Source organism: Ochotona curzoniae, unplaced genomic scaffold (assembly GCF_017591425.1).
Source record: "Ochotona curzoniae isolate NIBS_2020 unplaced genomic scaffold, NIBS_Ocur_1.0 contig_2692, whole genome shotgun sequence".
Taxonomy (NCBI): Eukaryota; Metazoa; Chordata; class Mammalia; order Lagomorpha; family Ochotonidae; genus Ochotona; species Ochotona curzoniae.
Window position 1 is genome coordinate 7,340,436 of NW_024465556.1, and position 23,593 is coordinate 7,364,028.

The window sequence follows — 23,593 nt, forward strand, 5'->3', positions numbered from 1 at the left end:
AGCTTTCACATGGTCCAGCTGGAGCCAAGACCTAGCCCAGCCTGTTCTATACCTATCCCAGCTCTCATGAGTACCAGTGGATGCTGGAGTTTAGCTTAGTCTGTTGTTCTCCAAACCCAGTCCGCGCCCATGCCTAGGGAGGCTGTAGCCATGTCCAACCCAGCCCACTGCCCCTATTCTGGCTCTCAGACTAAGCGGTGTGAATCCCCAACCCAACCAGGGTATCGCTTTAGATCTCCAACCAGGAGTGTTCCCATCCACAGCCCTCGGGTGTGCCATCAGAGAATACAGAATCACAGGGGTGAGCCCACATATCCCCTACAGATTCTGCTACCAGACCTGATTCCCTCACGTGCTGGATGTTGTCATGGCCCATCCTAATATCACCCATCCCCTGTTCTGACTCTTACAAGTGGATACTGTGATCTCGCTCTGTCAGGTAGACCCCAGCTTTAGACTTAGTGTGTGCCAGTGAGTGGTGCTCAGTGATGGTCAGTGCTAACTACCCCAGGTCAGGTCTCCCACGTGTGCTGGTACTTTGTTCTGACCCTTAAATGTCCCGTTTCTCCTCCAAACCACTCAGTCTTGGACCCCTCACATATTTACTCATACAATGGCTATGTCTAATGATGTACCTCAGTAGTAGTTCCTCACCTGGTCATGAACCCTCAGATCACCACTCACCTTCACCCACCTTCACCACCACACCATCCCCAGAACTCCTATAAGCTCATACCCAGAGTCCCCAGAGTGTGCCGTTGGGGAGCCTGAGGCTTTGCCCAGTGCCATTGGCACCCAGACCACCCACCTGATGGGCCAGGAGAGAGTCCCAGGTCGGACCCAATGCAAGGACCACCTGAGGCAGCAACCTGATGGGCAGGGAGAAGTCCCCAGCCAGACCTGACACAGGGGATACCTGAGACAGCTGCCTGATGGGTGGAGAGAGGTCTCCAGCTGGACTTAGTGCAGGGGCCACCTCTGTTTGTTAAATTTTAAGAACTATATGTGTATCTGCAAAGGAGCCACTGAAATGGAAGTGCATTTAAGAGAGATCAAGGAAATGGAACCAAAAGACAAGTTTATTCTAGTGCAGGATTTTCTGAAGTACATGCATCTATAGGTTCTTCAGTTGTGTAAAGTGCATATTTTTGGGAAAAAGCATGCATTTCAAATTTCCGTGTGCCAAGATATACTTTTCATTGCAGCTTTCATGAAATTTTTAAACTGCCTTAATAGTGGTATATTCAGATACTGGGGTGTGTGTGTGTGTGTGTGTGTGTGTACAGCTACTGTGGTTTCTTTCTTAATGGAGGAATTAAAAGTACTTTTTTGTTAACTTCATTTGGAACTTTGGACATTAGTGTATAATGTTAGGTAAATTGCTCACATTTCTCATGGTCAAAGTTCAGCCCTTTGGATTTGACCTTTTGGATAAGTCTGAAGTACTTGCTGAATAGAACAGTCAGCCTACTGGTCTGTTAGGAAATGTGTTTTCGCTTATGGAAGATGTGCTTAGGCTAGGGATTCACACAGTCTGCTTTTGAACCCTCACCTGAGATTACACCTTTACATCATCATGTTAGGTCAGCTTCCTTTTTCGTAAAATAGAAATAATTATTTCCCCGTTCTTAGCAGGGCTCCATGATTGAAATGCAGGAGTTGCTGGCAATGGCTTGAGTGGTGCTGGCACTGGACCCGGCACAAATGGTAGCTATTATCAATATAACCAGTGCCTGGAAATAGCGTATGTTTTTATTTCCCAGTTTCAAAGCTGATATTTGAAATGAAGGTTCATTTCCCAATTGGATTCTAAAAGTTTTGCACATGTCTAAAGCAAAGAGTGTTATAATTTAGAAATCATATTTTGGAAACATTATGAAAGTTCTAAAATATTTTGGCTTTCCTTAAAACTCTTTTGACATTTAAAAGTTGTTAGGATACCATCAGGTATTTAAAAATGAGATCCGGTTTGTTTTGTTTGAATAAATGATATATTTGGTGAACTTAATATATAGAGGATTTCTATTCTCATGTTACCTGTATCTGTGAGTGTGTGTGTATGTGTATATTATATATGTGTATTTAGCCTAAAGAATGTATAACATGGCTGGGATTTTGATTGGAAGAAATGCTTTTGGAATTTATAGTTTTAAAAATAAGATTTATTTTGTGCTGAAAGCAGTAGCCTAGTGGCTAAGGTCCTCTCCTTGCATGTGCCAGAATCCCTGATGGGTGCTAGTTAATATCCCGGATACTCCACTTCCTTTCGAGCTCTCTGCTTGTGGCCTGGGAAAGCAGTCGAGGATGGCCCCAAGTCTTTGGATCTTGCACCCATGTGGGAAACCTGGAAGAGGCTCCTGACTTCAGATCAGCTCGGCTCCGGATGTTACAGGCACTTGGGGAGTGAACCAGTAGATGGGTTATCTTTCTATGTCTCTCCTCCTTTCTATAAATCTGACCTTCCGATACAAATAATATGTACAAGCAGAGTTATAAAGAGATAAAGGGAGAGGGAGAGAGAAAATGAGCTCATCCACTGGTTTACTTCCCAAATAATTGCAACAGCTTCAGTTGGGCAAGAATGAAGCCAAGAACCAGAAGCTTCATCTGGGTCTCTCACGTGAGTGGCATGATAACAAACACTTGTACCAGTAGGTGCTTCCACAGGTCATTAGTGTGGAACCAGATTGAAAATGGAGCAGCAGGAACTTAACTGGCATCAATATGAGGTGCTGCATTACAGGTGGAGGCTTTATCTGCTTATGGCATATCTCAGACTCCAAGAATCTATAATTTCCAACTTAGTGCTTAAATATTTTTCGTTTTGTTCCCAAGATTTGGAGCTCCCTGTGATAGAGTTAAAAACAAAGTGTATGGGAGTCCCCTAGATAAGTGACTCCCTCTTAAAGACTTCAGAGAAGTGACATTGGAGTTGGCATTGGAGATTGGCAGACAGATAAAGGACTGGATGTGGGGTGACTTTTGCATGCCAAAGTTCTGCATGGGAACAGTGGAGCTCTGGAAGCCAGTGCAGTTCATCACTAGCCAGAGCCCAGCTGCAAACAATGTGGGGATTACAACAGAAACACTGTCTCAAACTGTGCAGGAGCAGCTTCCAAAAGGGAGGGATACACTTGTGATGCTGGAAATGGATCTGGACTACATGGAGAGGAGTGTTAGTACCAAGGAATTTGCTCTTTACCTAGAAGGCTGTGCTTACATGGCTCTTATATAAATGTTTATGGGTGGAGAATCTGCTGAAGAGATGAGAGGATATTGAGTTGTAAGGTGCTGATGTCAATCCAGATGTCAGTGGTCAACAGAAATGGGAACAGATGTAATTTTTTTAGGAGTGAAAATTCATTTGCCAGAAAGAAAGGGTTGATTTAAATTAATATTTGTATGATTGTGCAAGATGTAAGGTAAGCTTTAATCTTATGACAGTCCATAAAATAGGTTACTATTTTGCAACTTATTTGGTGTGGAGAGCAAGAAATGTTAGTGAATCCTTAAAAGAGGTATAGATATTCAAATTTGGATGGGTGGATTAAACAAAGTGTATCTGAATATTTGCTTTAATTTATAACTTAATTTTGGTAAGTTGGTTCTCAAAGAGAAAAATATAAAATGATAGAAGTATAGCTCAGAACCTGTTTGTTAGTTGAAACTTGTGTTTTTATTTTAAGGAAATTTCTTTTAAGACTCATGTTAAGAGAGATTCCATGATCTTCCTTTACTGACTTTAAAACTGAGGCTTAATGAGGTAGACTATCTTGTCCAAAGCTTTAATATAATACTAAGATGTCTTTTAGTTTAACCCATGTCTTTTGCTTTCCATGGTGCTTATAGCCTTCTTGTAGAGTTTGAGGCCGGGAATCAAGTCTAGACTGATATAGATATTTCTGCTCAGAGTGGCACTTTGAACTTAAATAAGAGTGCAAGTAAAGGAGTGAGGCTTTATTTTATTTTTAAAAATTACTTTGTCTTACACTTTATTTTTGTGTCAATGTAGTATTAATATGAAGAGAGCAGATTCAGTGAAGTTCATAGATACAACTCTAGGAATATGATATTACCTGCCCCTTTCCAAACTTGCTTCCCTCCTTCCATTTTTGCTTCCCTCCTTTTCAATCATTTTATTTTTGGGGATCACATGTTTTAACTATCATTAAATCCAAGTGCTGGGTGCTCCACTGATTAAAGATACCAGCAAGTAAAAATAGGAAGTTTGTAGTTCATGTAGACAGATTCCATATGAAATAATGGAATGGGAAGGTGACCATTTTATTCTGATAAACAGTAAATTTTAAAGTAATTGCATATCTTTAAAAATGTAAAATTCTTTAGCATTGGCTCGTCAAGGACATGCAAAAGTTTGTTTTATACATGCAGGAGCCTCAGTGTGTAGCCACTGAAGCATTGGACCTGCTGCATTTGAGGCACTTTCCACAAGTGTCTAGTAGCTGTTGGAATAACAAACGTTATTCTAACAAACAGCATTCTAACTTTTTTGTTATAGAATGGTCAATTAAAAATGAGATGTTTAGTATTATGTCTGTAGAAAAAAAATTCCCTTATTTGATTTCCAAAGTTGCCATGCTAGTATCTTTGAATAGCTGTTTTTAAAAGTCATAAATTCTACTTTATGCTCTAGTGTCAGGAGCATTTTAAATATGTATGTTTTGATGAAAAAACTGTCTGAAAAAATCTTTTAAGGGGAAAAGGTCTAATCATTTTCTTTAGAAATAATTAAACTCCAGCTCCTCTTGAGTGTTCTAAGAATGTCTGTGCATAGGTATCTATTTAAATGAGTTACTGTTTTTCATTCGTGTTCTCTGAAGTTACGTCTGTAACTGTGTGTGTGTTTAAATATATATCTGATGAATCCTTGACTTAATCTACTTAAATATTTATACATTGATTCTATTAAATATTAATTGATTGAAATTTGTATTCCTTAATTTTATGTCATTAAATCATTGTTGTCACCCAAGTAACTAGAGAAGCAGCTATTATATCAAAAGTCATTGCGTGATTCCCACCCCCTTAAATGATGTATTCTTGTAGAGAGATGATGTAGACACCTGATTTTATTGGGAAGCAGAAAGCAAATAGCAAATAGTATGAATAAAATGGTTCTATAAATGTGGAAGTCAGTTCTTCCAGGTGTAATTTATCTTGGTTTTTTGGGTGACTTCTTATAGGACAATGGATCAAGAGCATTCAGGCAGTGGATGTTATGAGATACAACATATATAGCCTGTTTGGGGGGATAACAAAGAGACTGTTTTTGCTAGGACGCAGAGTTCATAGAAAAGTATAGTTGGAGACAGGTTTGAGATCAGGTGACATGTGACAACATTTTGGAAGAATAGTGGCATTTGATTCCTTGAGAAAATGCGATCTTTGGATGTCACCCTTCCGTAGAGCAGGTTGAGCTCACTGGGATTAAGATACTCAGGCTGATATTGCTCTCAACTAATTGTGATTTGGGCCCTTTTCCATTCACACTATGTAGATTTCTTCCATTCTCTCTCTCCCCAATGCACTATGATCAGAGAAAACTTCTCTAGTCACCAGCTATAGAAATGATCCCTGGAAGTATAGTCTTCACGACTTTAGGTTTTTTCGGGAGGGCATTGACACATTTAATTCCACCATTTGCTGAAATTTTCTTTCTCTTGGATACTGGTTTTCAGATAAGCTTACAGGAAAAGAAAAAATTATCTGAATTTCTTTTCAAAACGACAACAGATATGAAATGAGGAACCTTATGCTGGGCTTCCCAGTTGCAGTTCTATCATGCCAGCCTCAGAGCAGGCTCAGAGAGTCCTTATGTTTCCATGGCTGTCTGCCAGGCAACAGAATTTTCTTGTTGGGAGTGCTCTGATTCCAGAATCTTGCAGGGAAAGGGAATTCAAGGCTTTTCCAAGAGTGAGGTCAATATATCTATGTTTTAAACAGATGATTTATGCATTAAAAATGGTTACTACAGTTTTGATTTCCAAGTTGTAAGTGAAGCCAGACTTTAAGGCAGTATTTTAACAGGTCTGAAATTCTGTTGTTGAAATGGTTTCTCCTGGATGGTCCCCATGACAACAAAACTCAGCACAGGTATTAAAGATCATCTATGCTGTGAAAAAGTCATCCCACAAAAATTCATTTCATCCTTCATGCTACGATAGTGAACCAAGCAGGATAATTTACTTTATTTAAAGTGTTATGATGGACAAATATTTCAACATAATTTTTTGGGAGCTTAATAAAATTGTAATCAAATTACAAGTGAACTTTTGAGTTGGATAATAACATGGTTTGTGCACTTTAAAAACAATTGTGTATTGGAAAATTTGCTTTGTGATACAAAAATATAAATTTCTTAGTTATAGAATATTGCTACTTTATTAACTTGTATTTTGTTATATAGTTAATAAACTGTTGCTACATATACTCTATGTCTTCCTCAATGTGCCTGCCAAAGGGAAATTAAATTTTTATTCTAAAATTTGTTCAAAGCTACATTTGTTAAAATTAGGACTTACTTTAAGGTACAATTTAAGTCTTAGCTCAATGCCTATTATAATATGTGCATTTTGATACCTTCTTTAAAAAATATGGTAGTATGTGGGCATAATGAATGCAGTGCTGTGTAGGGAAAAATGCTTATTCATTATTCAGTATGCTTGAATTTTAGTAGGATCATTCTTTCTAACTATGGAATTTTTTTTGGACAAAGAAACAAGGAGTCCTAATTCCATTATGGACTTTTTTTTTCAGGATTTGAAATCTTTTTTTCTTACCTGAGATAACAAGCAATTTGCAGATAGGCATCCTTGTCAGATTCAGGCATCTCTACCTGAGATTCCATCTCTGTCCCCTTGTGCCCCAAGATCCAAGGAGAGGAGCTAGGATGAGAAGTCATCACAAAGACATTGAGACACTGGGGCGTGTAGACCATCTGGAGGCAGTCTGAGCTATGGAAAGGAAGTTATTTACAGCAGTGGATGAGAATGGTTGTCTGAAGGAAGTGAGATGGATTGATGCATCCTGCGTTTTCCTAAGAGTGTTTTTATTTGGTTTGCTTACATTGTATTGAGTTAGGCCTTAAGTTAGATTTTCTGTTGTCTCGTGTTATAACCCCACTCTGCTACATCCATATTCTTGATTAAATGTTTGAGTCAGTAGCTCCGTCTTTTGACCACATAATGACTCTGATCTTCTAATGACCATCTGTCAGCAAACCTACATTTCAACCACAGTGAATGTCAATGCATAAAGTATCTGCTGTGGCATTTCATCTTTTGCGATGTAAAGGATTGGCTAAGGATTTGAGCTCGTGAGCCTGGCTGTGTTGGATGCTGCTCTGCCACTTCCTAGCTCTGTGACTTTGGGCAGTTTACTATCTTGTGGTTTCTTCACCTGTGAAATTAGGATAGAAGCAACTCCTCATAGGATTATGTAAGGACTAACATATCAGAAATATCTAATGTGTTTTTGGATCTCACAAGTGATCATAGAGACTTGACATAGCACAAATTTATTTATTCTGTTATATTTCTTAAGGCCAGAGTCCAATAAGAGATCATTGGTGTAAAATAAGAGGCCAGCCAGAAAGTGTTCCTCCTCTGAACCTTCCGGGAAAATCTCTTCCCTTGTCTGTTTCCATCTGGCGGTCTTCATTCTTATCTGATGGTCCTATTCATCCATCCTTGGAGCCCTTCTTTTGTAGCTACTCATCTCTCTGTCCCTTTATCATCTTCTCCCTCCCTCTTTGGCCATTACTAACCCTTGTGCTTACATCAGGCTGATTTGGATAATCTCACAGTTTGATGATTAGTCGATTAGCAATGTAAATTCCATCTACAACTTTATATATACCCCTTGCCATAAAACCTGCTATGTTTACGGGATCCAGGAGTTAGGATGCTAAGAGTTTGGGGAAAGGAGTGTCATAATTTTGTCTGCTTTCCATTTTCATATGATGATAACCTATTGTTTTTTTTTAAAGATTTATTTTTATTATTTTTTATTGGAAAGGCGGATATACAGAGAGGAGAGACAGAGAGAGGAAGATCTCCATCCAATGATTCACTCCCCAAGTGAGCGCAACAGCTGATGCTATGCCGATCTGAAGCCAGGAGACTCTTCCAGGTGTCCCACGCGGGTGCAGGGTCCCGAAGCCTTGGTCCGTCCTTGACTGCTTTCCCGGACCACAGGCGGGGAGCTGGAAGGGAAGTGGGGCTGCCGGGATAGAACCGGTGCCCATATGGGATCCCAGGTGTGCAAGGCAAGGACCTTAACCACTTGCGCCACTGCGCCAGGCCCAATGATAACCTATTGTTAACAGTGTGTATATATTTTCATAATTTTGTTCTATTTTGGAACATGTATATCAGCAGAAGGTAAGAGAAGCTGAGGAAATGTAGTGGAGAGAATTACAGGCTGTTAGTAATTTTTTTTTTAATAGCCACATGGACGAAGGACAATTCCTTTGTTCTGTTATTGTAGCAGTCCAAATTTACTGTCCCTTATGGTTCGTGCCTTGAGTCACTAAGAGTAATTGAACAGACTGGAAGTGTTTGATCATTTCATCTTTGAGAGTGCTTTTCTCGTACTGAAATTGTATTTGTGCTTGCCTCCATAAAATATGTACTGACTGCACCAAATATGAAAATCCAGAGTGAGCTAAGACTCAAAACAATGAAAGAAAAATGTGTTCACATTTATGAGATACACAAATGTTTTCATAAAAAATTTTATGTAGCCTGTCAGCATTGGGAGCAGTGAAGCAGCTCCAGTCCTTCAGTTGTTTCTAAATGTTTGCCTTCTCATTTCTTATACCAAAGAGTACAAAAGTAAGACACCTGCCCTGTTCAGTAATTAAAATTTGATAAAGTTTGACCTGTACAAATGGGGATAATGAATGAATAGGAGTTCTAAGGTGAGAAGGGTGATTGGCCACCACTGTTGGTGGCTAAACTCTCTAACTTGTCTGTTCTCTCATTCTCTCTCTCTCTCTTTTCCTCCTCCTCCTCCCCTGCACACACACAGGGAAAGACAGATCTGCTGGTTTACTCCCCCAAAGGCCACAAAGACTGCATCTGAGGCAGTCCAAAGTCCAGGAGCTTCTTCTGGGTCTCTCACATGGTTGCATAGCAGCGAAGTGGATCCAAAGCACAGCAGCCAAGTCTCGAACCAGTGTTCATATTGGATGAGGGAAATGCAGGTGGCAGCTTTACCCACGGTGGTACAGCGCCAGCCCTGGTAACTGACTCTTCTTTTAATTACAGTCTGATTCTCTTTATTCCATGGTGTGAACCATTTTGTAGGAGTGAGATGAATGAGAAAAGAATTTTCTAATGTTTCTAAACAAGGGCATAGACGTTCATTTAAATGTTCTTTACTAGCATAACATTAATTTCCCAGTGTTCACCATAAGTACACATATAATGCAAGAGGAGTTTAAGGAAAACTGTTCAGAATATAGGAAACTTAGTAAAGAAGAAGCTTAAAATCAGCTTATATGTCAACAGGAATGAGATGATTCATTGTGTCTTGGAGTAGGGCATGCCAATAACAATTACCAGTGTTCTGGCAATGGAGTGGTGCTGAGGACAGTGACTATCTGCTGTTGGCTTTCTTCTTCGCCTCCATTTCCAAAGGACATTCTCTTTCTTAAAAGAAATGATTTATCACTGCTCGTGTCAGCTGCTGCGGTGTCCAGGACCACACAGTGAGCTTGGGAGTCAGGTTGGCCTTTTTTCTGCCTGTCATCTCAAAGGATGTATTTTACAGAAAGAGAAATAGGAAGTGTTACGTTTGTGGTTAAAGCCTTTTTGGATGCTGTGGGGGAGAAGATGAGCATCCTCCTTTGAGTGTCAGAGTAAATGTGCATTTGATAGTCACAATGATTTCTACAGTGGTCTTGTTTGCCCCTGAAACTTACAAAGTAGAAGTGAAGAAGACAGTTTTAATTTCTATATTAATTTTATCTCCATATTAAAGGTACAAGAATTGGTTTTGATTAGCTGAAAGGAAATAAGTAGTTCAAATAAGATGTAACTGTTTACAGTATTTTAAAATACATTTTGTATTTAATATAAATTTTTTTTAAAAAATCTGTACTGTCTGTAAAACTAGCTGCTTTAAAGCTATATGTGGCATTTGTGTCTGTCAATTTAGTTTCTCAAATATCAGGCCAATACAAATAGTTGCTTGTTCTGTTGCTTTTTACTTTTTCTAAAATTGATTTACTTTAAAGTGAGAGAGGGGAGGAAAAGGCATAATGAGAGGAATTTGACATTGGCTAACTCACTCCCAAAAGGTCACAGTGGGAAGCAGTAACTTGGTTGCACTTTGGAGGCAGGGGCGTGCACCTTTGGGCTCGCTCTGCTTTCCCAGACTCATCAGCAGGAAGCTGGATGGGAAGCAGAGCAGCTGATATGGGATGCCAGCATCACAACACTGCTTACCCACTGCACCACAACACTGGCCACTGTTTTGTTGATTTAGTTAGAGATTGGCAAACTGTTTTCCACAGCCCAGATCTGAGCCACTGCCTGTTTTTGAAAATAAAATTTTATTGCAGTGCATCCTTCCATGTTTTTTTTGGATACTTTCTTGATACAGAATCATAGTAGATGAAACAGAGACCCAGTGACCTGCAAAAATGTTTAGTAGTATCAGAAGGAACCACTGGACTTCATAATTGTGGAGATAATTCAGGTTCCTCAGTCATGTGTGAACTCTCAGAGAAACCGTTATAGTTTCTTGAGCTATAAGGTGGATCCTGGTAAATTGAGTTTTTATTGTGAAGACTGCTTTATTTTGGGGACTGTTTACTTGAGATTTCAAAGAATTGAAATTTCTGAAGAAGTGCCTACCAGTCATGTGGACTGATAGTCTTATAGTTGAGTTTACATGGTTTCTTTGGGAAAATTAATACATGCCAAATTCTAAGGATGTAGTCTGAAATTGTTTGGTTTTTCTGTGTGTCCTGAATTCTCAGCATGTAATAGGTGCCTGATGCCAGTCTGTTGAAAGAAACCTGGAGAAGCACAGAACAATGAACTTTCTGATACGCTGTTGGCTCTTTTTTGTTGTTTTTGTTTCAGTAAAATATTCAGAACAATATAATGTATAATGAGAAAAAGTTTATCACATTTTTCCATTATATATAATAACTTACCCACTTCATGCAGTGAAATTCTAGGTGTTCAAATATTATTAGTTCATTCTTTGAAAACAGTAATGTTACTATCCAGCAAACCCTTTTTGATCTACAAAGTTGTATGAGATAAAATTTCTGCCACCAGAGCTGTAGGTGGATAAAGCAAGTATTAAATACGGATTTGTTTAAGGAATCAGGTGCCCTGAGGTTTTAGGATTTTTAAGATGTTAAAGATTATCAGAATAAAAACATAGTATGAACCAACAGAACCTGGGTCATCAGCTGAATTGTAGTATCAGGCCTTTAGTTTCTAAATTTCTGAATATGCTACCTATAGAGTCCACATGCATGGCGTATTTAGGTGTGGTTTATAGGGTGGGGATGATAATCCGTGTACAGATTTGAAATTGCAGCTTAGGAAATAATGGTATTTGGAGTGTATGTTTAGGTTGGAGGGTAAGGAGCCCATGTTACGTGTCAGTGCACAGCTTTTTCCTAATAGCAGAAGACAGGAATAATAGTGAAGGGAGGAGCCTGGTAGATGTAATTAGAATTGTAGTGTGTGGGGCCAAGTTGGCCAATGGGACTTTTTAAACTCGACTTGGTGGGCAGCCTGGATCACCAGCCATGGACAGTTACTATCTATATTGAAATTATGCCTTATTTGATACAATCTAAAATGCCAGTAATTGTTAGAAACATAGAACTAAGGAAGAAAAAGATGTCTTTTAAATGGTAACAATGCTCTCATCATTTTGAATTAATTATTATTTTAAGCTCCTAAGAATTCCTTTAGATATGTTTTGGTGTAAGAAATTAATAGTATGAACCTTTGTGTCCCAGCTTATGCATTCACTTGACACTGCAGCCCGAGTGCCAGATACCAAGAGCTGCTGCCATTGTCAGTTTTCAGAGGGGTCACTATTTTGTTGGTGTTGATATGTGAGTCTTAGAAAAATAAGGTGGGGCCAGTGCTGTGGCCTGGAGGGGAAACTGCTGTCTGTGGTGCCATTAGTCCCAATTCTTGCTACTCCATCTCTGATCCTGCTCCCTGCTTGTGGCCTGGGAAGAGCAGCAGATGTCCCAAGTTCTTGGGTCCCTGGAAGAGACTCACTGTTTCTGGCTTTGGATTGGCCTACCTGCAGCCATTGTGTCCTTTTGGGAGAATGGACCAGCAAATGGAAGCTCTAAGTCGTTGAGATGCATTAAATGAATTGATCTCCCTGTTTTATTTAGAAGCTTGTTACTGTAAATCCTCCTCTTAGTGCTACCTTAGCTTTATCAAACAGGTTTTGGCTTGTTGTGCTTTCTTCAGTTCGAAGGAAGTTTTAAACTTTCTTTTTGTTTTCTTCAGTTGACTTCATTGTTCATTCGAGAAGACTTTGTTCAATCTCCATAGATGTATAATTGTAGAGTTTTGATGGTGATTTACAGTTTTATTTCTTGTGATGAAGTCATCTACTTTTCCAGTGGAATCTATCTTTACACTTTTTATTTTACTAAATTTGATGGAAACAGAGAACAAGTGTTTTCATTTGCTGTTCACTCCCCAGATGCCTTCAACAGCCATAGCTAGACCTTGCTGAGGCCAGGAGCTGGTAACTGATTCTGGATTTCAAACTTGGGGTCAAGTCCTCAGTTACTGAGTCATCATGCTTCCTGCCTAGGTCTACATTATTGGTAAGCTGGACTCAGACACCAGCCCCACAAATCAAACTTTTCTGTTTGGGATGTGGGTGTCTTAACCAGTAGGCTCTGTGTCCTTGCTATAATCAGTCCGAACTCCTGACACCGCAGATATTTTCTTATGTAGCAGATTCTCGTGTAGCGCAAATGAATGCTGCTTCACGTGGAGTTCTTCCCTAGGAAATTCTTGGTAAGGTTTGAATGATCCCTCCAAAGCTCATGCTCACCTCCGTCCCTGTGAAAAGGTGGGAGACGAGGCCTTCAAGATGTGATGAGATTGCAAGAGCTTCAATTCCTTCACTGCATCAGTGCTGTTAATGTGTAAGTGGCTCATTGTTTACAAGTGGCTTTGTCATGAAAGCTCCCCACTGCATGTTCTGCTTCTGCCCTTTCTCTGACTTGGTTTTGCCACTAGATGCCCTCTAGCATGTCATGGCACAGTAAGAAGACACTTCTCAGGGCCTCAGTTTTGGGTTTTCCAGCCTATGAAATTCAGAAATAACTTCTCATCATAAATGACCAATTCAATTTTATCAGTAAAAACTTGACTAAGACAAGTCTGTTGCTTCCCAAGGAATTCTGTTTCTCTCTTTGTCTGAGAAGAAATAGCAGCATTTTATGAAATAATATGATGGTAGGCAGTGAATGTCTAACCAGTGGGCTCAGTGAGTAGGTTTGACATGGAAGATGCACACACCCAGATGGGCAGCCATAGGAGTATAGCTAGACTTAAGGTTTCCAAGGATTCTTGGTTCTGGAAATCCAGGAAAGAACACAGGCTGCCCATGATCATGTTTGTGTTCTTTCTTCAGTAAATGTTTTAAAGTCATTCATGCCTGTAAATATGTGAAATCTCCTCTTTAAATTTAGTGTACGAGTTAAGTGACTGCAACCTCAGAGATACAGTTATTGAAGCACACTAATCACAGCCAGAACCCTATGTCTTTATGTGATTCGAACTGATGCCTGGCAGCCTTGTGTGCTGTTAGCTTCGCAACATTCCTGCAGACACCTATGATAAAAATGCAGATATGAAAAAGCTGCATCTGGAGCCCGGTGCGATAGCTTAGCAGCTAAAGTCCTCACCTTGAACACACAAAGATCCCATATGGGCCCTGGTTCTAATCCCAGCAGCCCTACTTCCAATCCAGATCCCTGCTTGTGGCCTGGGAATGCAGTCAAGGTTGGCCCAAGGCCTTGGGACACTGTTCCCTCGTGGGAGTCCCAGAGAAAGCTCCTGGCTTCGGATTGGCCCAGCTCCAACTGTTGGGGCCACTTGGGGAATGAACCATCAGACAGAAGATCATCTTCTCTGTCTCTCCTCCTCTCTGTATCCACCTTTTCAATAAAGATAAATAAATCTTTAAAAAGAAAGTCTGCACCTGGGATGGACATTTGGTACAGGAGCAGTTTAACTGCAGCTTGGGATGCCACATCCCGTATTGGAATGCCTTGCTTTCATTCCCAGTTGTGTTCCTGATTGTGGTTTCTGGTTAATGTACACACTGGGTATGTCATTAGGTTCCTGCCACCGGCATGGATTGATTTCCTCGTTCTGTTAATGTAGTCTGGCTCAGGCCTGGATGCTGCAGGTTTTGGTGCAGAGTCAGTGGATAGGAGAATTTCTGCCTCCTCTCTCCCTCTTCCCTGCACCCTCTCCCACTCTCCACTCCCCTCTCTTCTTCTGTCACCCTCTGCCTCTCTCCATTCCGCCCCTCTTCCCCTTTAACCTCCCACCTCTCTCCCTCTCTCTCCCACACGGTCTCTCCCTCTCTCTTTCCATCCCTCTCTACCTTCCATTTCTCTAGCCCCCTTCACATCTCTCTGTCACACGTTAATTTTGAACAAATTAATTTGAAAATCAGCAATCAGAAAATTCCTTAAGATTTGTCAAATCCTGCATTAGTAACTGTTGAGATTTCATCATTTTTAAGTGAAATAAAATACTCAGAGGGAAATATTTCGCCTCTGAGTATATGTGTTTCTGTATGTCAGTGTGAGTTAGAAATGAAATTCTTGTTGTTAAAATGTAAATATTTCATTACTAGAGCAAGCACGTCAGTACTAGTAGGGAAGCATATTTCAAGTCTGAGAAATAATAAAGCCCCGGCACTGATGTGGTATGCAAGCTAATCCCCCACTTGTGGTGCTGGTATCCCATCTGAGTGCCGGTTTGTGTCATGCCCCACTTCCTATCCAGCTCCCTGTTTATGGCCTGGAAAAGCAGCAGAGGATAGCTCAGGTCCTTGGACTGTGCACCCATGTAGGAGACCTGGAAGGAGCTCCTACCTTCGGACTGGCTCTGGCCATTATGGATGCTTGGGGTGTGAACCAGTGGATGAAAGAACTCTGTCTCTATTGGTGTGTAGCTCTGCCTTTCAAATAAAAATAAATCTTGTTAAAAGTAATATAGCTCTGAAGAAAACTGCTGCTCGCTCATATTCAGAACATATATTCTGTTTACATTGTAGTTTTTCCTTGTTGAACCATGAAAACTTTTTTTCTTCATGACAGATAGGTAGTAAAATTCACCTTTGTTTTATTTTTGAAGTGCTCAAAGCCTGTATTAATTTCTTTTCTATATAGATGTGGAAGCAGAAATCTCTGGCATTTTCAGGTGATGGGCTGCATTTGGAACTTGAGACTGTGCCATGTAGCATGCCTTTAAGCTATGCTTGCTCATACTAGAAACCATGTTTATTATGGTCTTAAGGTGCAAACAGACATCTCTTTCCTGCCATTGATGTGCTGGATACAGTTTGAATATATGCTTGCAGAAGGCATTGGACAAAGTACCTTATTCTCTGGCATAATGGGAGGATTTAGATCTGCCTAACCTTACTGTTAGTCCAAGGCAGATCTTCCCTGAAGGGCATGAGGTCTTGGCTTCACAGCAGGTGACCCAGACTTCAACAGGAGGAGCTAACAACAAGGACACCATTCCCTGTCTGGCTGCTGTATTGTCTCTGTTTTAATGTCTCTTCCTGAATCTTGCTCTGATGCTCATGTTCTCCATCGAATTTCTCAGGGACACTGCTATTTATAGAATCTGTCTTGGTTCTTTTCAAGAACACATCTGCTCTGTGCATTAAGGAACATTTTCATAAACACAGTGGTGGACATTGGTTACCTTGGGTGCATAATATTTATTATTCATTTTTCATCTGTGCCTGCAAAGAACAGAAAACCCTATCAGCAATAGCTTCTAAAAGCACAAGCTGATTTTTCTCTCACAATGAGAAGTATAAGGATCAGCAGTCCAGGCCTAGCTGCACTGAGACACATGACCAGTGGCCAGGCACATGGCTTCAGGAGAGCTGTGACGGCTGCTCTGGCTTTGGTTATGCTGCTGATGTATGACCTCTGGTTGTTAGCTGCATGCTTGAGTGTGAATTTGTGGGGAAGTTGGAGAGTTACAGGGAGTTCCATTGTCTGTTTCTTTCTGGTATTTAGACTGATGGTCTCTGCAAAATGCGGTGTCTCTAAGTTTTTTTTGTTGTTGTTTTGCTTTGGTTTGTTTTCATTTCAGTGTATCTTTCTCATGAAGATCTTTGATTCCTTTGGAATGTTTTTGTATAGATCTAGGGATCCAGATTTATTTCTCTAAAATGGATCAGTTTTCCCAAACCACAATTTCCTTCCAGTCCATGCTTTCTCATCAGTTTATGATGCATTTATCTCCTATTAAGAAGCTGGAAAACACCTGGGTGTGTGTGGGTATGTGAACACACATGCATTCCTGTCTCTTTCTCTTTATTTTTCCAGAGTTTCTGCTCTTTCCAGTTTGTTTCCTGGGCTTTGTAATATATCTTAGCATGCACTGGAAGACAGTTTTTGCCTTCCTTGCCTTTTTTCCTTTGTTTCACATTGTATCTTGTCCTTTATCCTATCATATTTTATTTTCCTTGTACTTTATTTTCCTTCTTTTTTTTTCCTTTTCCAATTCTCAAAGTTGTTAGTGCAATTGTAGAGAGTGTGTCTGCATATTCAGTGTGTGATGGAAATTGCTGCATTTATTTCACCAGTCACCAGGGTTTAAAAATAATTGTTTTCATTTACTTATTTTTAATTGGAAAGTCAAATATACAAAGAGGAGGAGAGACGGAATGATCTTCCGTCCGATGATTCACTTCATAAGTGACTGCAATGGCCGGAGCTGCGCTGATCCAAAGCAAGGAGCCCAGAGCTGCTTCTGGGTCTCCCACTTGGGCTGTCCTCTATTACTTTCCCAGGCCACGGGTAGGGAGCTGAATGGGAAACTGGGCTGCCCTGGGACACGAACCAGTGCCCATATGGGATCCTGGCGTGTGCAAGAGGAGAACTTTAGCTGCTAGGCTATAACACTGGGCCCAGTCACCAGTTTTAAAAATCAATTTCAAGGTATCAGGCTAGCTCAATGACAATCTAAAAGAAGCAGTGTGAAAATTATAGTATGCTGATCACCAAAAAGCGTGGGTTTGCTTTTGCTTTCTCCTCTGCCCTCTCCTCCTCTCGCGTCCCCTGCTCTGTCCTCCCCTCCCTTCCCCTGTCTTTCTCTCTTCTCTGTGCCAGATGAAGCGCAGTGTTCACTTGTGGTTGTAACAGCCCTGTAAGATATCCTCAACTTTCATTATGCTTGTCTCCTCAAGTCTCTGATTTGCTTAAAAATAGTGTATTGGGAATTTCAAATAACATTAAGAGAAAATGCTACTTTCCTTTGCTTGCATGTGAAAAACATTATTTTGATTCAATTGTAAATTCTTAAGAGACTAAATCAATCTAGTAAATAGTGTCAGCAGACTGGCTGATTCTAACTCCAGAGACGTCGGAGTCTGCAAGGCTCGGTGATGGCAGATTAAACTGCCTTTGGGCCCATGTTGTGAAGAAAACCTGCAGCTGTTTTGAAGCAGCCATTTCTTCTTGGAGAGTAGTCCAAAGGCTCCTGCAATCCTGGTCTCATTTCTTAGAACGTGCCAAAGGTTGGCAGCCTTTGCTTAATGCCTGCCCCCATGCAGGGGACTGAGGGGCCTCCCTTGTCTGGGATGAGTGAACCTGCTTAGGGAAGCAGGGACACCTGGGCCATGGCTGTGAACTTTTATTCAGGTGCATTGTACTGTATAGATCTTTAAGAGCAATCCTCTGTGTGTGTGTGTGTGTGTGTGTGTGTGTGTGTGTGTGTGTGTAACAACATCTACTTAAGGTCTAATTTCTACCCTGAAATTGTTTGCCTTCCTAATAACTTAGAGAGTGGAAAAAAAAGAGGAAGCCAGAAAGGGCCTTTGAATGTGAAAATGCTTTTCTTGTAGCATCTTAGCCTTAAGCAGGTCAAGATTGCAAGCAAGTCCCCTGCAGACCTGAGGTTTATTGTTTCCATTACCAGGGGAATTACAGTGCGTATGGCACTCGTTGTATTTTAGGTTACATCTGCTTTCTCTTAAAGTTCCTTGGTAAACCGAAACTGTTGGTGAGTGGAGGGCTGACTCTGAAAAATTTTGAAAAGCAGCTGCATCCAGATCACAGGATTTTTCTCTTGTTTTTTGTGTTCTTGGAGCAGTTGTGCTGGGCTTTGCTAACTGCTAAGTGCAAACGTAAAGAGGTAAATAGTTGGTTTTATTTTAGCATTGTGAACTGGGTTCATTTGACTCCTTTTTTTTTTTTTTTTTAAGGACAGGGGCACACTGGTTGGTGTCTGCCCTGTCTGCTTTCTCCAGCCCTTGTGTTTTCTTTGGTCCTCTGTGGTGGCGAAAGTGTGGCAGCTTCTGTGGTCTCAAAGCCAGGAGATGCTGCCGGATTGTTCCTTGAGCAAAGCTGGTTTCTCCATGGACAGCTGGGGCTCTTGGTGTGATGTTGCTTTCCGTTTAGTTGATTTCATGTTAGGATGCATTTGGTTGATTATTTCCTTAATGTGTGTTAGGGATATATATTTGTAAAATCTGAAATGGCAGGAAATTCATGGAAACTGAATTCTAAATAGCCAGAGTGGTGTTAAGTGACATTCCTGGATTTTTATGTATGTATTTTCTTAACCCCTTGCATTGCCTCTTTGCTGATTGGTGTGAGCAGGAAACGACATCCTGGAGTGTGGACCTGAGTCGGTTTGGGAATGTTTCCCACAGTTGTTTAGTCTGTTCTGGATTGCACAGGGTTGGCTGGCGAGGTGCTCTGCGCTGGCCGCACCTGTAGTTGCTCCCACTGCTAGGTGACTAGCTGCGTCTCAGAACTGCTGCTGTGTGTGACATGATTCCACTCGCACTCTCGAAGGGATCAGCCCTCTCTGTCTTTGCGTACATATTTGCTTTTCCCATTTTCTTCTAGCTGTGTCACCCTCGCGTTTCCTGTGCCTTAGCTTCTCCCAACCCCTCCAGCATCACACCTCTGCCTGCCTCCTTATTTCATTTGTGATTTGATGCGCTCTGTCTTATCTGCTGAGGAGCATTTGTCTTTATCATCGCGAGTTACCTGGCACCATCAACATGGAAATTTAAAATATATCCAATTCCCTTTCATATCTCACAAGCCAGGAGCATCCCTCATTTTACAAACAGCTGGAAAAGCTTCTTTTGACATTTCTGATTTTTTTTCAAGGGGAAAAAAAAACCTGTTTCCCAAATACAGTAGATTGTTGCTTGCTAGGGAAACCACAAAAATTCCTGTGTGAAAGTAAACTTGGTGCTTTGCAATTTTGTATGTAGGGGTAGACAGAGCAGGTCAGGGGAGTGGCTGGTAATATTTAGTCACTGGCCTTTACCCCCCACAGGTTTGTGTTAACATTTTGTTGATCTTAAACTTGTTACTATCTTTGCTGAGTTGACCTCTGGTTACCTTTCTTGCAGGACACTCGAGAGTCCTGTTACTTGCGTCTTCTTGCCTGGTTTCACCTAATGATTTTCCGTCTGCTCTCCTGGAAGCTCATGGCCTCCGGGACACTGAGCACCTAGCTGCCTTCGCACTAGCGTGTTCTCTGTAGCAGCTGATTCCTGCGTATGCGAGAAAGAGCAGCAATTTAATATCAAGCTGCAGTATGTTTAGGCAAATGTTTCGGATGTAATACTTGGTTTACCTAGAGATAACCTTTTATAGTGGATCTATCTCACAAACAGATGAAATCGCTTTCTAGCATTTGTTACTGTATGAAAATCGGGGACTTAGCAGTTTCAGAGAATACGCCATCTCTTGCTTTCTGACTTCAGCAGTGTCACTCATTTTTTAGTGAGGAGCACCTCTGTGATATTTTCAGAGAACTTTCTAGGTGCTGGCATTTTTAAAATTTTATGTGTTATCTTACTGTTCCAATTTCTTAACTGCTATAATCAGGAGGCTCCTTGATGATCTACAGAAATAACCGCATACAATGAAAACGCATGATACAGAACATGGCTTGTATGTATCATGAATGGCGTCAGTTTAATTCTTAAATTTTGAGAAGACACACATAGCTTTCAAAATGCCCATCAGAGCCAGGATTAGGCCAGGCTGGAGCCAGGAGCCGGGACCTCAGGAGGTCTTCACGTGCCTGGAAGGCCTCCAGCTCCTTGAGGCGTCAACTGCCGCCTGCCAGGGTACACATTGGCGTGAAGGTAGGCATGGGACCTGAGCCAGGCCCTCAGATAGATTGTGCTCATCCCAAACAGCTTCTTAGCTAGAAAGCCAGAAGCCAAATGCACAGCCCAGACACATCCCTTGGGAATGTACAAGGAGCATATATAAATCGGTGAGGCCACATCTCTGACTCTGGGGTGAAATCTGGCCAAAGAAATGTTCAATATTAACCTTACTTGTGTGTGATGGTCTGTGGACTTGTATCTGCTCATTACTAGGTGGAAATTGCTCACCTACAAGCCATATCTTTCATTAAGTTCTTTGAAATCTTGACACATCTTTTGAAGGAAATGTGTATGACATTACTATTGCAGGTGGTGTTACTGTTGAGTCCAGTGCCGTTTTGTCTGCTCAGCTGTCAGATGGCTCTGCTATTGGGTAATGAGGTTGTGGAAAATCAGAAGCACAACAGATATTAGAGCATTTTGTATAAGTGGCACCAGTAGTGGCAGTTCTCATCAGTAAGTGGATGTGAGGGAGGGTGTGTTCAGGGTCTGATTGTGCTTTCAGTTCCTGTGAGAGGCAAAATCCCTACAGAGGAATAGAAAGGTCACAGGCCTTCCTTTGACTCGGACCCTGCAGAACCTGACAAGGGCTGGAAACCCCCCCTTTGGTACTCTGAGTTACCAGGACAGGGAGGAGATGTGACTTCCTTCAGTGCACATCTGTCAGCTAGGCTGCCTGGGGTGATGTTTGTTAGAACCAGTGACACTGTAAGCTTTTAAGGTCGGCTGTCCTCAGCCTGAAACCTTCCACTCAGATCAGCTGCGTGCAGACTGGCCCTCGATCAAAGGCTCTGCTCCTGGCTGGTGCATGTGAAGTCCTTGGAAGTGCTGGCCGCATTGAAGAATGCAAGGCGAGCTGCACTCTGTATCTCAGAACCCCACCTCCTGCCCCGGAAACAGCTTAGAAACGATGCCTATTCCCCGACGCTGTGCTGTAGCAGACATTTGTGCATTTCCAGCATTTTTCCTCTATCATCTTAAAAACTTACAGCTCTCGTTTTTCAGTCGCCCTTTGAGACAAACCTAGACCTTCAGTTATCATTAATTTTTTTTTCATTTTTGCTGTGGAAACATTGATTGCATTTTTCATGTAGCCAATCATAAAAACACAGGATGTAATCTCATAAATTTGTGGCCTCCAGATGGGCCCCTTATAGTCACAGATGTGAAATTATGTGTAGCCCCCCCACGGTAGGTGCCTCAGGCTTACTAGCTAAGTTCCAAGGCGCTCTCTATGACATTGGTAATTCTAATTTTATTGGATTAAAAAAATGGCATTTGTGGTCGATCTAGGAAGAGGCAGTTTCACTATTACTCATGAGCATGATATTCAGTAATGAAGCCATCCCTGGTACGCAGTTCATTTACTTTCTCATGCCTGCTCCCCTGTTGATACTGTGACTGCAACGACAGGGCATTGTCCCTTCTTGTCCCTCACCCTGCAGTATTGGGTTGCTTCCAACAACCGAAGTGTGGGACTAGGCAATGGTTTTCGTTAAACCCCTTAAAACATTCCCTAAAACGATCGCACTTCAGAAACACTTAACCAGTTATTGCTTATCATCTGCGGGTCCAAGACAGCAAAACAAACAAAACCAGCTTCATTTCTTGTTGAAAATTTCTGTTGTACTTGAGGAGAAAAACGACGAGATTTTGTAAATTCTGATCAGAGAATGTAATTGAGAGTAAAATGAATAATAAGTTTTTTTTTTTTAAAATATTGGCTACTTGCAGAAGATCCACTTTGCTGCCGAAGAATGATGCTTCAGTCCTGAAAAGATTTAAATCAGAGAACTGTAACCATGTTTCAATAAAAACAAAAATGAACTATAAACTCTAAAATCTTTGAATCTTTCCTGGAGAATTGGCACTGGGCAAAATATCTGAGTAGACATTTTAAGTTTGTGCTGGCGAAGGAAAAGATTGATAAAATTGAATTTGTGGTGTTTGTCCAGTGTATTTGTAAAATGCCATGAGATGGTACTTGTTAATTGTGATTTGTTGCAAATTTAGGTAGGGAAGTAATGAAAACTGCTGAAGTGCTCTTCTGTTACGAGCAGGTTAATGCTTGATACTTACTGTGCAATGAAGGAGGCCTCATGTTGAACTGAAAAAGCCATGAAGAAGAGAGGCCGAGGAGTGAGGAAGAGGGCTCACTTTGGATAAAGTTTTAGTCATGGGACACATGAGCTGCCTTCCACAAACATGTTTGAAGCAGACGTGTTCTTTGCTCTGGTTTTGGTTTTAATAGTAATTCCAATGTGAATTTGTCTTTTGTGGAAAAAAAAAGAATGGTGTTAAAAGAAGCTAAGTTATTGCCAGCTCTGAGTATGGGAATGGTTTTCTCAAGTGACCTTTATTCCATGAAAGGTGTTAAATTACTATAAATTACGTTCATGGAGGAGATTCCTGAGTCCCCACATGATACTTTCCACTATTTTCCAGTGTCTTATTGTATCTATACCTAATACGTTTGTTTCTTGTTAAGCCACTGCACTTATTCATTCTGTCTGATAGAAGTGCACGTGCCTGTTCCAGGCGTAATCTCACCGCAGTGAATAAATCACCCCAAAGCACCGCAGAGTGGGGTCTCTGAGCTATCCATCTCATATTCAGTACAGAGAAAGTTTCTGTTAGCCATTACTTTTTGGCATCTTTTTTAATAGGATTTAAATTGTCCTTATTAATGACTCTGGGAGTTGTTTTTATGTTAAATGGCAGGCTTTTTTTTTTCTTTATTTTTTAGAAAGTGGAAAAGCATGACTGATAAAACTATAAAATGAATATTTGGTAAAGATTTTAACTGTTCTAAAACGAGAGAGCTAAGCAGATGCCATAACCACACAAAACAAAAGAATACGAAAGGACAAAGGAGGTGTGGGATGAGTTTACATGATGCGAACTGGCTTTGTCTTACGGCAGAGAGGGTGGAAGTCACTTGACTCTGCAAAGGAGAGAATTTTCCACATGTTTCCAGACAAGACTTGCTTTGCTTTACTCTGTTACCTAAAACCAAGAGAGTTAGGACATATTTCAAAGGCAGTGAGAAGCAGGAATCCCAAAACTCCAAACCGTGTGTCCTGTAGAGTGTGTTTTTTTCCACTGGAGACATCCAGTAACCTTTCGTGCATATCATTTGTTTACATTTGTTATG

General features: G+C 40.9%; 1 protein-coding gene and 1 pseudogene across 2 annotated transcripts in view; one reads left to right on the forward strand and one right to left on the reverse strand.

Moving 5' to 3' along the window:
- Positions 1–23,593, forward strand: part of BICC1 (BicC family RNA binding protein 1) — a 260,579-nt gene that overhangs the window by 175,138 nt on the left and 61,848 nt on the right. The window lies entirely within an intron of this gene.
- Positions 5,506–5,611, reverse strand: LOC121153528 (annotated as a pseudogene).